This window comes from Pleurodeles waltl, chromosome 4_1 (genome assembly GCF_031143425.1).
Source record: "Pleurodeles waltl isolate 20211129_DDA chromosome 4_1, aPleWal1.hap1.20221129, whole genome shotgun sequence".
Taxonomy (NCBI): domain Eukaryota; kingdom Metazoa; phylum Chordata; class Amphibia; order Caudata; family Salamandridae; genus Pleurodeles; species Pleurodeles waltl.
The window spans coordinates 74,584,928-74,601,129 of NC_090442.1; the positions used below are offsets into that span (position 1 = coordinate 74,584,928).

A 16,202-nucleotide genomic window follows, 5' to 3' on the forward strand; every position below is an offset into this window, starting at 1 on the left:
GTAACTTGGCACTGAACAGGGAAGTGGAGTGTGGGAAAATGTGAGTCTTTAGCACAGTGAATATTGCAGTGCTGTTATCTCCTGTTACACACCTGAAGAACTGCACGTGTGTACTCACGAGTCTCATTCTCCCACAATTCCTTTTCAGCGGGAAGCCAGAAGAGAGAGAGGAAGTCCAGGACCAGAGGTACAGGAGTCATAGTGCTCAGCCACTCAGAGGATGGTGAACTCATGCTCACTGCTCTCGCCCACCACTGAAGAGGAGGGGATGGACACTTGCAGGGAGAGTGTGCCAATCCCACAATTGAAAGGCCAGCTCACGCCAGGAGGAGCCAGACAGTGAGACTCCTCCTGCTCAGAGTCCTGAAGCTGTCCCCACCACACGCGGACAGACTCCCACAACCCCAGGGCCTGCGTTTGCACCCCGTGACTCCCACGGAGAGTGTCCACCAGGAAAGAAAGCGGCCAAGAGTGAGTCAGTCCGCAGGCGTGGATTGTCTGGGCACTGGTGGAAAGGTCCGCCAGGACTTGTCGGCTAGGATGATTGCATTTCCGGTTCCGCTACTTGTGTTTAGCGCATCTGTGGAAATGATGGGTGGTGTGGATCCATACCTGGGAAAGGTAGAGGGACAGCTGTCTGGGCTTGTTTGGGGGAGGTGGAGTTGGAGAGGAGTTGGGGGAGGGTTTTTTACTGGTGTATACCGAGCCTTGCGGGCCAGCTTGCTGGTCCTGTGATTTCTTTATCGCTGTATTGAATGTTGAAGATACCAATATACCCATTCTTTAAAAAAAGAGTCAGCCTGGACACCCCAAGTTCTCTTGTGTCCTCCCACCCTGCCCTCTCAGTGCGTCATTCTGGCTGATTTTTAAGAACCCATGAGGTTGGTCACCATTAGGTTTAGCCAAAGTTTACATTACACTGAAATAAATTCACAAAATTTCTTGTTACACTTGTTATGTGAAAATCCAACAATTATGCCATTATATCATGTTGGGTAAATACGAAGCTGATAGACCTTAGTTAACAACTAGAACATGAGCGTGTGTTGTTTGTGGCAATTGTGCTTATCGCGCTAATATAACAAACACACACTTCACACCAAATTATAACATTTAATTACATATTTGCATTTCACCTAATTAAGAGAAAGCAAATTATGCAAATCTCGCACACCACTAGTCAGCAGTGGCCTGCGTTTGCACCCCGTGACTCCCACGGAGAGTGTCCACCAGGAAAGAAAGCGGCCAAGAGTGAGTCAGTCCGCAGGCGTGGATTGTCTGGGCACTGGTGGAAAGGTCCGCCAGGACTTGTCGGCAAGGATGATTGCATTTCCGGTTCCGCTACTTGTGTTTAGCGCATCTGTGGAAATGGTGGGTGGTGTGGATCCATACCTGGGAAAGGTAGAGGGACAGCTGTCTGGGCTTGTTTGGGGGAGGTGGAGTTGGAGAGGAGTTGGGGGAGGGTTTTTTACTGGTGTATACCGAGCCTTGCAGGCCAGCTTGCTGATCCTGTGATTTCTTTATCGCTGTATTGAATGTTGAAGATACCAATATACCCATTCTTTAAAAAAAGAGTCAGCCTGGACACCCCAAGTTCTCTTGTGTCCTCCCACCCTGCCCTCTCAGTGTGTCATTCTGGCTGATTTTTAAGAACCCATGAGGTTGGTCACCATTAGGTTTAGCCAAAGTTTACATTACACTGAAATAAATTCACAACATTTCTTGTTACACTTGTTATGTGAAAATCCAACAATTATGCCATTATATCATGTTGGGTAAATACGAAGCTGATAGACCTTAGTTAACAACTAGAACATGAGTGTGTGTTGTTTGTGGCAATTGTGCTTATCGCGCTAATATAACAAACACACACTTCACACCAAATTATAACATTTAATTACATATTTGCATTTCACCTAATTAAGAGAAAGCAAATTATGCAAATCTCGCACACCACTAGTCAGCTCTCAAGGGGCTAGCAGAGATGGTAGCGCTACTCAGGGCCATAGACGTGTTAAGGCATGTACAAAGTGGGCTCAGGCCCAGGGCCCCACTTTTCTAGGGACCTCATCAGTAGGCCTTCTGGACATCCCCAGAAAGTGTCATAAAGCAAAAATGATGGGACCACCTGCACAAAATGAGAACAGGCTCCCAGGTCTGCAATATCTCATAAATATTAAAAGACTTTGCACTAAATGTGGGCCCCTGAAAGGATTGGATCATAGTTGATGAGGGCATGGATAAATGGATAGTAAATTCCGAGCAGGGAGTCCCAAATTATATTTGGCCTGGGGCCCCTAAAATCCTTAAGATGCCTGGAAAGGGCCCACCAAGAGGAGTGAGCTGACCTGCATCGGGAGGTCTGCTGCCCCATAGTCTTCCAGGATGACGTACATAGTGGGCGGGTGAGAAGACACAAGACGACCCAGGAGTGTGGGGGGGAATCTGATCCTTGTCTGCATTTCTTTCAGTGTCAAATGCTGTCTCTACGGCCCAAGTGAGTCCTTCACTGTTGCCACCCAGTTGTCCTCAGTGGGTGTAATTCCTGAGAAGGTCTCTGGTCCTGCTCCACCCCAAATCCCTGCGCGTGCAGGAGGAGCTCAATGTGGTCCAGGTGTCAAAAATTGAGAAAGAACAGAAAATCTTGCCTTTAGCCCAGGGCAAGAGTGATGAGCGATCCTGCCTGGGATGGAAGATTTATGTTTTCATTTATTTGGCCTATTTGGACATTTATTTTGCATTTGGATCTGCCTTTGGGACGTTTGGACATTTGTTTATCATTTCCATTTGGATATTTTTCTTGGTTTCTTAAATTTCCCCAATGGATGATGTATGTATAGTCATTTGCCATGACGTTAACAATGCCTTTTTTAATTTCCCCACCACCCTTCAAGTTCACTCTCCCTGGTTGGACTCAGGTTCTTTTGGATTATTTCTACACTGCACAAGGTCAATTTAAATTCTTACTCTTTAGACCATTCACAGACCCCAGTCCCATTTTTGTTATATTTTCCAAATCTTACACAAAGATTTATTTTGTTCAACATACTTAAATGTGTTGGGGCTCTTTTAGGACTCTGTAGGCATGTCTGCACATGGATGGTGGAGTGATGATCTAGGGCACAACGACACATCACCAAGACTCCTCACATGACATTAGTTGCTGCTACTCACATTCAGACCAAGCACACATAAGAGGAGACCAGGTGGAATGGAGGTGCAGTGGCCATTTAGTCAAAAGTAGTAAAAAATAAGTATTTGCAGTCATATTTTGTGGTTTGATGGGTCAACACATAGGTATCGGTGTGATGGGCCAGTGACTGATGGGTGAAACCTACATGGGATGGTCGTTTGTGTCCATGCCACAGAAGGTCATCTGCATCACAATGGGACCAGGTGTTTGTTGGCCACCAGTATCTTTTAGTTAGCTTTGCACTATACAAATATCATAGATATGCAAACATACATAAATGAAAGAGCATAAATTGGCACTAAACCTTATGACGGGCCCTAGTGAGCAAGGGCCTGTATGACCTTCTCATTTCACTTTGTATCTTCTTCCCTCAACACTGCGCAATGTTGCAGGTGCAACCAAATACTGTCTTGGAAACTTTTGTGTAGGTTAACCAAAACCCACTTCTGCTGCTCCATCAAACTTGGGCGATCCTGCTGGTGGGTGGTAAAGCTTCAGAGGTGGGTGGAGGTATTGTGCATGGTTCCTCCATTTTATTGATCTCACATTTCTCAGGGACTGTTGTTCAAGAACTCCCAGAAGGAGGTCTTACCATGCTAACTCCTCCTCCCACATATGTGGTTGTCTGAGAAGCGAGCTTGCTCTTTACCATGATGAGGATTGACAACTGGAAGGCTGTGGACTGGAGATTGTTCAGTTGGAGAGAACTAAGCCTTATCTGGGATTTCCTCTCTAATAGATGATACAGAGAAGCTAAGAGTTGCACATGGTTGGGAGGGTGGAACAGAAGAGTCAAGTGGGATACTTGTAGTTTTAATGGTGGTGGCAATTGAATTCTTCAAGGATGGCATAAGTAGCCGGTTTGCTGAGGCCTGGAGACTTGCAATTCACACATTTGCCCTATGGCAGAGATTGCTGGCCACCAATGAGGTTGTCTGAGAGGTACCATCCTAACGCCTACTCATTTTCCTTTGTCATGTTAGAGTCTGCTGCAATGGCAGCTTAAAGAGCAATGAGATTTCACCCAGTGTTGAATGCAGCCCTCCACTCCCGGATGGAAATGGCACCATTGTCACGCTGTTTGTCCACAGGTGCTGATAGGAAAGGTAAATGGCAGATGAAAATTCTACATTTGAGTTAGTGGAGAGGTGTACTATCTCCAGCAGCATAACATGCTGTATTGTAACTTCTAGACACTTCAACAGAGATAAATGGAACATAACTGTAAGAAATTGCGTCCTTAGTTGATGTGGTAAGTACCCAGTACAAATAATAATCACAGTCCTTGCATGGTGAAACACCAAAGTCAATAATTAAACGTGAGCGCTACCTCCTGGTAGCTATGGCACAGGCTTAACTTAAAGGCAATGTGTAAAGTATTTATGCATTACTAAAATTATAATAAAGGCAAAATGCAAAGCAATAAAATCCCCAAACGAGTTAGAAAAACAGAGTAAAATGTAATAAATAAAATGTCTAAACTCCAATAAGGGCAATCAGAGATATTAATTTTAGAGTTTTAAGTAGGAATAGCACCAAGAAGCACAAAGTGCCAATGATAGTCAATATTGTGATAGAACAGGGCCTAAGTGCAATTTGATGCTGACTGCAATGGACCGCGGACTGGATACCCTAACCAGGTTCGTCCTGGTCAAAGATTTTACCTTCTGACTTTAATCGTTTAGGTCCCACTCCACCACAGGAGTACACTTCTATTGTCCCTCAGGGGAGGCACTTAGATACTCACAGGGTTTCCAGCAGAGGCCACAGCAGGGTCCAGACCAGGCACAGGTGACACTGATCAGAAGGGCAGTTGCAGGAAAAGGCCTTGTGGAGCTTGTTTTATCCCTTTAGCTTGAACAGGAGGTCAGATTTATGCTCTTGGAGTCTACTATTTTGTCCTGGAGCCAAGAGGGAGAGCAGGTGAAGTATTCTAGACTCTGATCTTCCACAGGTCCAAAAGTGTCCCAAAGTGAGTGCCTGGAGTTGCCACATTTATATCAGCCGTGTGCTAGTGGGTAGGAATGGCCCTTGGAGGTGCCTTGTGCAATAGAGTAATGGTCCTATGGGCTAACCCTATGCACTTAGGGCATTTTCAAGATGGCCGAAGTCTTCTGTCACCCTAAACTTGTGCTCTGAGGGCTCAGTCTATGCGGGTTATGTACTATGATAATGCTTTGTCCTCTTATATCTAACACTAAAATACAGTTACATGCAGTTCCTTTACCGCCAACAAACTCAGAGACAGCATTCGGGTATTCAAAGCTGAGCTTTCAGCAACCAGACAGTGGTTACTCATGAAGTATGCTGGCATGCTGTTTCCCTCCATTGAAGTGTCTCCCAAATGTTATATGAAATCTCCCCCAGAGCCTTCAAGCAGGATGTGACATTCAAGCCTTATTTGGCACTCTAATGTCAAAGAGGCTGCTCACAGCACCACCCCGGTGGCCACTCTAAACCAGCTCTGGGACAGCATTCCATCCCACTGGGTTTGGTGACTGGCTGACTAGGAGAACAAAAGAGGAGGCAGGCCCAGGTGTGAGCTACTTATCCAGGTATGGGGACAGACACCAGGCCATCCTGTCAAGGGAAGGACAGCACCTTCTCGCACTGAAGGCCCACTCTCCCTGTCCTGGGAACAGTTCACACCTTACCAGAGGAGAGCCACCAAGCTGCCAGATGGCAGTTGAATGCTTACAGAAAGGCAATCAAAGGCTTTAGGCAAACAAAAGGTAACTTTTCTAAAGTACCTTTTCTGTAATAGGTGGACAAACTTTTATAAAGTACTTTTTGTGTAATAGGTAGACAAATTCCAACTTAACTATTAATTTGAATTTTGGTTAATTATTAAAAAAGAGTCTTGAAATATTGCTGTAGCTGGTACCATTCTGAAATTAGCATTATAAGGTGTTATCATGTTATCCAGCATTTCCCTATGAAAGTAGCCAGCCTTGCTACAGTGAAAATAGTTTTAAAGATTTTCACTGCAAGGATATGTGGAATAATAAACTTCTACATGCCTTATTTTTAAATACCATGCTCCATACCCTATGGGCAATAGGGCCTCCCTTAGAAGTAACTTATTAATATTTAAAAGGAAGGTCTAGGCCTATCTAAAGGGTTTATTTTGACAGGTCGAATTGACAGTTAAAAACTGCACAATCAGGCTACAGTGGTAGGAAAAGAGACATGTTTTACAGTGTAACTTTAGTGGCTGGCACAAGGGGTGCTGTAGCCTACTCGTAACATTTAATATACAGGCCGTGAGTACACTTTGTGCCAATGGACTTATAAGTAAGTTAAATAAGCCCATCCGGTGCACACTAATTTTATACTGTTTAAAGGAAGAGCACAAGCATTTTACCACTGATTAGCAGAGTTAAAGTGCACAGCAAACAAAAATAGAGTTTAACCAAACTCTATTAGTTTAACCATTGCTACAACAATCAAGGTGACCTCGCAGGAAGGGCGACTTTCCAACAATAACATTGCCTTTTATGGGTATTTGGTAGTGGGTATGTGCCAGTGCACATGGGTGGGATAGCATACAATTCTAGCTGACAGTGCCACATATACTTGCTCACTTGACAGATGCTGTGACATCAGCTGCTGACTAATGCTGCCTGAAGATGTCTGTGGAATATGTCCCTTTATACTGTAGCTACAGCAAAGAATATTGAGCAACTTTAGAACTTTGACATTCTGACTGACTGCAACTACGCTAGGTGTGACAACTTGTGTCGATGCTGACAAATATTAGAGGAGACAGTATTTTCTGACGAGATGAGAAAGGGGCTCAGTGATGAAAAGGATATATTTATATGTAGTAGGGCCATAGATTTACCTGACCAACAGATGTCGACTGGTGTAGTTTTAAAGGTGGTCTGTAGAGGGACCTATTCACTAACTGCTTTATGAAATGTTTGGCAGTTCTGCAGTAATACTAGTCACATACTACAAAATGCTATTCACTAACCTACATGCGGACACCGACACCTCCAACTCACTAACCTACATGCGGACACCTACACCTGCCTATATTTATATGTGGGGATCTCCACCTGGATTGCAAACGTTTCAGTGCACCTACACTTACATTTTAGTAGTAAATGTAGGAGGGACAATGAGGAGTGCCTGGCAAGTGGGGAATATGTATTACAAAATGGGAGGAGCTTTGAGGTAAAGAGGGCTTTACGTATGGTTAAGGTGGAGCTTAGGGAGGGACGAATAGCCACTCACGAAAGAGTAAGACTACTGCTGTTCACAAACTGCACTTGTAAACTTACTACAGCCAAGAAGGACCCAAAACTGTCATAAATGTACCCAAGCTCGGCCTTGGAGTAATCCAGTACTTCCCATGTCTCCATACAGGAAACACACACCAGACCAGTGAATGCTGGGACAACAGAAGAGGAGGGAGGCGGCATGTGGCGGTGATGACGGAAAGAGGTAAGTTATTTTTAAATTATTTTTTATTCCCTCCCAGACCCTCTGCCCTCTCCCCCTGCCCCTATCCTTGCGATTTGGGGTGGCCGCCACTAAAGATGGATGCTTCTCAAGAGTGCAGGGTAGAAGTGAAAAGAGCAGGACATACCTGGCTGGGCGCTGGGGGGGCATTGGCAGCCCACCACAGGAACAAACATGCCAAATCACACAATGCCACCGTATGTCACACGATTTCAGCTTCCTTCACATGGTCACCCGGTGAGAAGCAGAAATTACATGGTGGCGGGGAAAATGAGCTGAAAACCACAGTAAACAGTGAGTTTCCAGCTCGTTTTGGAAGGCTCTAAGCAAATGTCCATAAAAGGTGTGAAAACACCCCAGGACATGGCCACACCCTGAATGACTCTTGGTTGTTTTTTTTTTTTGGTAAGGGGGCTTAGTGAGGGGACCGGTGCCTCTAAGGGAGCCCTTGGCACCAGGCCCCTCCTCACACTGTGGACATGTTCTGTAAGTTGGCAGGTATGCAGGACGAGCTGGTGATGCTCCAGCTGTTGTGTGGGATGCAGCAGACCTGGGGCCTGTGGAAGGGAAAGGATTAAGGCGTCAAGAGTGGAGGTCCCGTCCTTAGATTTGTAGAGATATGCATGGCGACGTAACACCCGTAAGGTTACAAGCATTACCAGCAGCACTTTGTGGTATGCATGTCCCCCTCCCCGCCTGTGAGGGGGGACACAGACTCCTACTAGGTGTAAATCTCAGCCCATAGTAGCAGAATTGTAGCTAAGTAGAGATTTACACTCAGGAGGAAAGGTACTTGTGTGGAGATCTCCCCCTGTAGATTTCCATTTGTGAATTGGGCCCCCACAGTGCTTTGCTGCCCTCCTCGTGAGTTAGGCTGTATATAGATGGCTTAAAGATCTCAAATGCATTCCATACCACCAGCAATAATTAATGTTATTGCACAGATGGCAATGCATCCTTTTACAAGACAACAAACCCAAGACTACCTCTTAGAAGCAAGACAGCCAAGACTTGATAGTTGGCTTTCAAGGAACTCACAGCTGCACTGACCCTTGTGACACAACACAAGCAAACTTCCAACACAAGCACTAGAAATAATTTCTATCAGGTATCCAAAACATCCAAATATGCCATATAGCTATCACTGTATCCACACTTCCGAAAATATGCCAGTAATATATCACTAGTCACTAGTCAATATTCTTTATTCAATCACAAATGACCATAAAAGCATAGTACATACACCACATTTCATAATAAATAGCTTATTGGTCTAAAATATTCTCATTCTCCTTAAGATATGGACAACAACAGATCTCATTTTGAGCAAAATGCTCAGCACAAAATAAAAATTCTATTAAAATTGATGCAAATAATACATATCTCTAAAATGAGGAATGAAATTCCATAGTCTCGGAAAATTGACTAAGATACTATTTGTACTAGGAGCAAATTCACTACTATAGCATGGAAAATATTTTCCCGCCTGACTAGTAATATAAAAACTCCTTCGGGTTAGGTCCATTATATACTTAGCAATAGATAAAACGTGTGATATAAAATAATACCAACAGAATGCTTTGTTAACCCGGAGTCCCCGTACTATGTGTGGGTCCAGTCCCCATAGGGGCTCACTAGAGAAATTTTTGGGGGATCATGGAAAATCAGTCATCTGGCTACCCGTACAAATGATCTAGACGACTAAAACCGATGACTAATTATTCTAAGTACATTGTCCATAGTAATTCAAAATAAAACATTCAACAGGTTCAAGATAAAATCTCATTTAGGTGCTTTCTAGCAATTAAAACGGAACTAAAAAAAATTGTTAGAGCACAACATATTTCGATAGTCGGTAATATATCATCACAAGATGAATCAGAATCTGGTTTGCGATAGTAACCCCACAACAAGGTGACAAGTTGCCAAAGTGCTGACATTATTTCAAGGCCATAGCAGTGGCTGAAAATAACTCACTATCATGACATTTAGCTGCTAAGTTGTGGAAGCCATTGCCTTATTCACAGGTAATCAGTTGTCAATCATTCCATGCTTGCTGTGATTTGTAATTGTATATTTCTGTATTTGTGTTTTTATTATGATTTGTGTATGTTGAGTGGATTTTGGTAATTTGGGATTTGTCACTTTATAATGTGCCGTGATGTGTCGATTGTGCTGTGCTGTGTGCACTGTATCTGGCAGCAGATATCTGATGTTTCTATTTTCAGGTGGTTGTGATTGGCTTGACTTTGAGCATGTGTTTAATCAGAGTTGTATGTTTTGTACTACATCACACATGGTTTTTGTGTGATGATTTTTGGTGTGTTTTCCACACATGATTTTTGGTGTGTTTTTGTCATGTGTTCTATATGTTGTGTGTACTGTTATTTTGTGGTTTGTGTTCCAGGTAGGTTGTGAGTAATATGTATGCTGGTATGATCTGGTTGCATGGGGTCTGAGTTTGATTATTCAGCACTTAGGCCTAGAATTAAAAAGATTTTGCATTAGGTTTGTGTTACCTTTTTAACTCAGACCCAACACAAAATAATTTTTGGGATTCACAAACCAACACAAATTGTGATTTGCATTGGTTTGTAAGAGAAAGTAACACAAACTAGAGCAAATCTCTGCCTTGCATTACTCTGTGTCAAGAGAGCGTCCCATGGGTTCGTAGAGGGGAGTTCTCATGCAACCACCCATGGTTATTGATGCAAAACCCAGCCTATTAACAATAGTAGACAGGGTTTTGTGCCAAAAAATAATGCCACTTGAAAGCAGGCGTTAAAAAGAGAAATACATTTATTTCTCCTCCCTTTTCTGACTTTGCATGTGTGCTGCACTGTGCAGCACACATAAAAAGTGGTAAAAGTCTTACAGTTTGTCTAAGCATAGTATTTTGTACCCATCCAGTATAAACCCTATGCTAGACTCACAGAGACATCCTTGCATTATGGCACAATAGTGTATGCGTGGCACTCGGCAGGCTGATTGTGTGCCGGCGCTACGGAGAGGGGAGGAGAGTGCCATATCTCTGGAGATATGTCGCTTTCCTCCTCTCGCTAAGGCACACATTCACCTCATTGGGCATCTTGGTTCTGTTTATTTTTACCCAACTCAGTCGTCCTCGGTTACTGTCTACAAGGTATTCCCTGACGTATAAAGGTATAAGTGCTACCAGCTCAATGTATTGCCCATGCAGTTTTTAAAATCATGTGGTAACTGTTACTAGCAAAGCGCACGCAACCATGTCACAGCCACGTCACATATCACAAAAAAAGATTTTCTGCTTGAACTGACTCTGCTGGCAGCTAAACTCTTGTGATTAGCGATGAACAAAATAGACAGGAAAACACCATTAAACAAACAGTCCAGCCCATCACACAAATGGCCCACCATACCCGTTTCCATCACCATTGGCACACACATAGCGCAGCGCAAAACATGTACACCGCCAGCAGACAATCCCCCCACCCTCCACCCACCCTTACACGATGCTTGCACACACATCTCCATGCATCCTTGCCACATGCATCGTGGCTAAAGTGTACTCACCTGTTGGTCTGGAGGTCCATACAGCTGTCCGTACTGGGGTAGGACCCCATCCACCAGTCATTCAAGCTCCTCCAAAGTGAAGGCAGAGGCCCTTTACCCGGTCACACGGGCCATGGTAGGTTCCAGACACAGGTCACAGCAGCACACACAGTGTAGATCTTCTCCTGTTGAAGGTCAGGAAACAAGTGAGGATTGAATTACAAAATGGTGGTCACGTCCACAGCGGTGTACACCGTCACTGCCGGCGTAGATGCCCATTGGCCACTGTACTCCATAGAGCCCCATATTATCCAATGAGGAATTGCACGGCGGTGCAAGACCTCCTTCCGCCACGACGCCCAACGTCGGCGGAGTTACCTCACTTCCACCTGTCCCTCCATACGCCATTCCAAGAGGGGGGAGAACAGGCATATTGACATTAACTGCATCAAAGCCTAGATTAGAACATACCTCGCCATTAACACTGTACCAATACATAAGTGCACCGTGTGGACTGATGTTGTGCTTTAGTTGTTCAAATTGTGACAGCCTACTTACTCTTGTGTCCCTTAGATACCTACTGCTGTGGATGAATAGGAGGTGGAGACATACCCCCGTGTACAGACCCCTGGTGGACTTAGCTACACTGGAGGACAGGCACATTATACTCACCTATAGACTGGACAGGGCCACAATCAGAGCTGTGTGCCCAGTTGGAGCCTGACCTGATCTTATCTATCCGTCATCCGACTGGGATCTTTCCTCTTGTGCAAGTGCTATCAGTGCTCCATTTCCTGGCGACAGGTTCTTTCCAAGTGACAGTGGGATTGGCAGCAGGAATGTCACAGCCAATGTTCTCATTCGTGCTCTCAAGAGTGTTGTCTGCACTGGTAAAACACGTGCAGCTACACAGCTTTCACCCAGGTGGAAGATTTGGCCACTGTGAAGGCCGGATTCTATGCAATGGAACATAACCCCAATATTATTGGGGCGATTGACTGGATACATATTGCGTTTGTCCCCCCGCCAGAATTAACAAGTGTACAGGAATCGTAAGAGTTTCCACTCCATGAATGTGCAGATGGTGTGCCTGGTGGACCAGTACATTTCCCACGTCATTGCTAAGCATCCTGGGCCATGCATGCTGCCTTTGTCCTTTGGAATAGCAGCATCCCAAATGTGATGGCCCAACTACAGAGGCACAGGGTGTGGCTAATAGGAGAGCCCTGGTCCCCACCCAATGTATGTTAGTGTATGCCTCTGGTGTGAACCTCATAGGATAGTGTGTGGCTAAATGCTGTCCCTCAGGTGACTCTGGATACCCAAACCTATCGTGGCTGCTGACCCTGTGAGGAATGCCAGGATAAGGGCTGAAGAATGTTATAATGAGGCACACGGGTGAACCAGACGGATCATCGAAAGAACCTTCGGCCTCCGGAAGGCCAGGTTCAGATGCCTCCATCTGACAGGTGGATTCCTGTGCTACTCACCCGAGAAGGTCTGCCAGATAGTAGTGGCATGCTGCATGTTGCACAACCTGGCCCTCAGACGCCATGTACCTTTTCTGCAGGAGGAGGAGACTGGAGCTGCCCCTGTGGCTGCAGTAGACCCTGATGACAGTGAGGATGAAGAGGCTGAAGATGGGGATGCGGACAACAGAACCACAGTTAGCCGTCAGTACTTCCAATGACACACAGGTGAGACAGTGCAACTTCACATTTCTATGACTATTGGTGTATTCTGTGTGGCTATGGCATGATGGCATTAGCCACTTTTTACCTCTACTTACTGCCACCTATGGATTATCATTTTACAGATGTTGGTGCAATGACAACTGTGTACTGATGTGCTGACTACAGCCAGATACAGGTCATTATTTCTATGCTCTCACACTGTACAGTTGATTTGCAACAGATGTATCTGTTTCCATTAATACACTGTTTCAACACATGACATACAAGTATTTGAGTTGTGTTAAAGGGTGTTTATTGTAGTGCTAAGAAATTGAGTGCAAAGTGCAATGGAATAGGGTGATGATGGGGGAAAGTCCAGGATATTGTTCCAGTCTGTTTGTAGCACAGGTGCAGTGTCCAAGTGGCCATAGGAAGGGGAGCAAAGGCAGTTCAAGGTGGACAAGGTGACAGGGTGGGACACAAGGGGGACAATCAGGAGAGTCTCATTTCCTGGCAGTGGTCTTGGCAAGTGTTTCTGGCTTCTGTCTGGATCGCAGGGAATGTTTGTGGGGTGGTTCACCTTCTGCAGGGGGGAGGGGTGCTGGTGGCCTGTGGGTCCTGTAGCGTTGCCTCCTGGCCACTAGCAGCAGCAGAAGTGGAGGGCTGTTCAGTTGACTGGCTAGTGGTAGGGGCCCGCTGGTGTGCTGTTGCCTCCCTCATGATGTTGGCCATGTCTGCCAGCACCCCTGCTATGGGGATCAGGGTGGTGTTGCTGGCCTGCAAGTCCTCCCTGATCCCTTGATAATGTCCCTCCTGCAGCCGCCTGTTCTCCTGCACGTTGTCAAGGATCTGGCCCATCGTGTCTGGGAATGTTGGTAGGCTCCCAGGATCTTGGAGAGTGCCTCCTGGAGAGTCGGTTTCCTGGTCCTGTCCTCCCCGTGGCGCACAGCAGTCCTCCCAGTGTCCCTGTTGGCCTGTGCCTCTGTCCCCTAAATGGTGTTCCCACTGCCACTGACCCCAGTTCCCTGATTGTCTTGGGGCGAGGTGTGGCCTGGGGTCCCTGTACAGGTGAGCACACTGCTGATTGACGTGTCCTGGGGACAGAGGTCTGGGTACGCTGGGTGGGTGCTGTGGTGTTGGATCCTGATGGGGGAGGCTCTGTGGTGGTCTGTGAGTGGGCTTGGGTAACCGGCTGTCCAGTGGTCCCTGATGGGCCAGGTAGGTCATCCAGATCCTGAAGTCCAGAGTTGCTGTCATCACCGGGGGCATCTTCTGTTGGGGGACTGGATAGTCGTGGCACCTCCTCTCCATTGACATTGGCTGGGGCACCTGTGGAGATTTAAGCGATGTATTATGCTTCATGTGTGAGACATTAGTACATCCCTGGCTTCCCCTCTATCGTTGGTGTTGCCCGGCCACCTTTTGCCTGTGTATGGTGATGTATTGTGTGATTATTAGTTTCCCTATGCTGTGCATGCTTTAGTGATGGGTGTCCATGCAGGGCTGGGAGAGGTGTCCATGCATTTGTATAGCATGCAGGGCCTGGCATTGGAGTTAGTCATATGTGTAGGTGCTGTGTGTGGGGTGTAGTGGAGTGATGGGAGTGAGGGTGAGGGGGTGTGATGGCACGACGATATGGGGGTGATAAGTAGTAAATGTTGACTTACCAGTGTCCAGCCCTCCGGCTACTCCAGCGAGTCCCTCAGGATGCAGTATTGCCAGTACCTGCTCCGCCCATGCTGTGAGCTGTGGGGGAGGAGGTGGGGGTCCACCACCAGTCCTCTGTATGGCGAGCTGGTGCCTAGCTGCTATGGAACGTACCTTTCCCTGTAGGTCGTTCCACCTCTTCCTGATGTCGTCCCTTGTTCTTGGGTGCTGTCCCACGGTGTTGACCCTGTCCATGATTCTCCACCATAGCTCCATTTTCCGCGCAATGGAAATATGCTGTACCTGTGCTCCAAACAGACAATTTCCTCCACCATGACCCTTAACTCCTCCTCAGTGAAACGGGGGTGCCTTTGTGGTGACATGGGTGTTGTGTGGTGTGTTTTGGTGAGAGCGTGTTGAGTAATGTGGTGGGGTGTGTGATGTGTAGGGCATGAAGGATGTATGGGTGTGAGTGGTGTGTGTGTCTAGTTGTCTCTGTGCTGTTCATGTCAATCTCCTGGCAGTAATTGTTGTTGGTAAAGGGTTGTGGGTAATGTGGGTGTGTGTTTTATAGTGCTGTGGGTGTGTGTGTGTGGTATGTGTATGAGTGTCATGTGTGTGTTTTTGGTATTGGCCAATGTAGTGTTGTTTTGTATGTGGGTGTCCATTCTGAGTGCAGCGGTATGTACAGCCAATGGTTTACCGCCGTTGAATGTTCGCTGTGGTGATTCATGGGTCATGATGTGGTGGGTGTTGTTTTGTTGGCGTAACGGTATGAGTTTTGGGACCGCCAGTTTAGCACTGACCTTTGGTCTGGCGAATTTGTGCATATGACTGTATTCTGTCAGATTGGTGTGTGCGTGTCATAATATGGTGAACGGATATTCGCCACTGTGGCGGTATGTTGGCGGGCGTCAGCGTGGTGGTAGACGGCATTTACCGCCAATGTCATAATGAGGGCCTAAGTGCACTGCAGCCTGCACCACCCAATGCCCCTGCCAATACAATTAATAACAGTACCAACATAACACCTAACCATCGCTCTCCTACAAGTGGGACAATTCAGACTATTTCAGGCCACACAAAGCTATAACCATGAGGTGAGCAGCTGGTATTATTCGATTTCAGTTGAAATTGACTTAATAAACACAGTTTTTGTGCTCACCTCAAAATTAAACAGTCAGCACCACCGTGTGATGGACTGTTCCTAGAGCTGGTGCTTACAATTAAGTGCCGGTGCCAAGCACCGGAAACCACCGGCTCAAATTAAGCACTGATGTAATGTGCCTCGTCAGTGTGTACTTGTGCATCAGTGTGTAGTGGTGAGCCTCCATCATAACAATAAGAAACAAACCTGAATGGCACCGTCCATCCTGGGAGTCATCTAGCCACATTTCTGACCTCCATCCTGGGTGCAATCACTGATGCCAGACTCATCCTTCAATTAGACAAGATAACTTTACAGTGCTGTTTCACAAAACGCTTTTTATGAATGAACGCAAGTGTATATAATGGATGATTCAAAATGCACTTTATTGTGCATGCATAGGTGTAGCCGGTATGTGGGTAAAATTAACTCCCGCTAGGGGAAGTGCGGCAACGTGACGTCTGGACAAAGCATAAAGTGAATGGAAACGCAGCGCGAAGCCTGCAAACAAAATAAATGTTTAATAGATACTATACTACAGAGA

General features: G+C 46.0%; 1 long non-coding RNA gene across 1 annotated transcript in view; it reads left to right on the forward strand.

The window, feature by feature from the left end:
• LOC138288426 (uncharacterized) overlaps nucleotides 1–16,202 on the forward strand; it is a 126,462-nt gene that overhangs the window by 82,151 nt on the left and 28,109 nt on the right. The window contains exon 2 of the long non-coding RNA XR_011202398.1: nucleotides 7,565–7,642. This is a non-coding gene — a long non-coding RNA (uncharacterized lncRNA). The remainder of the gene's footprint in view (nucleotides 1–7,564; nucleotides 7,643–16,202) is intronic.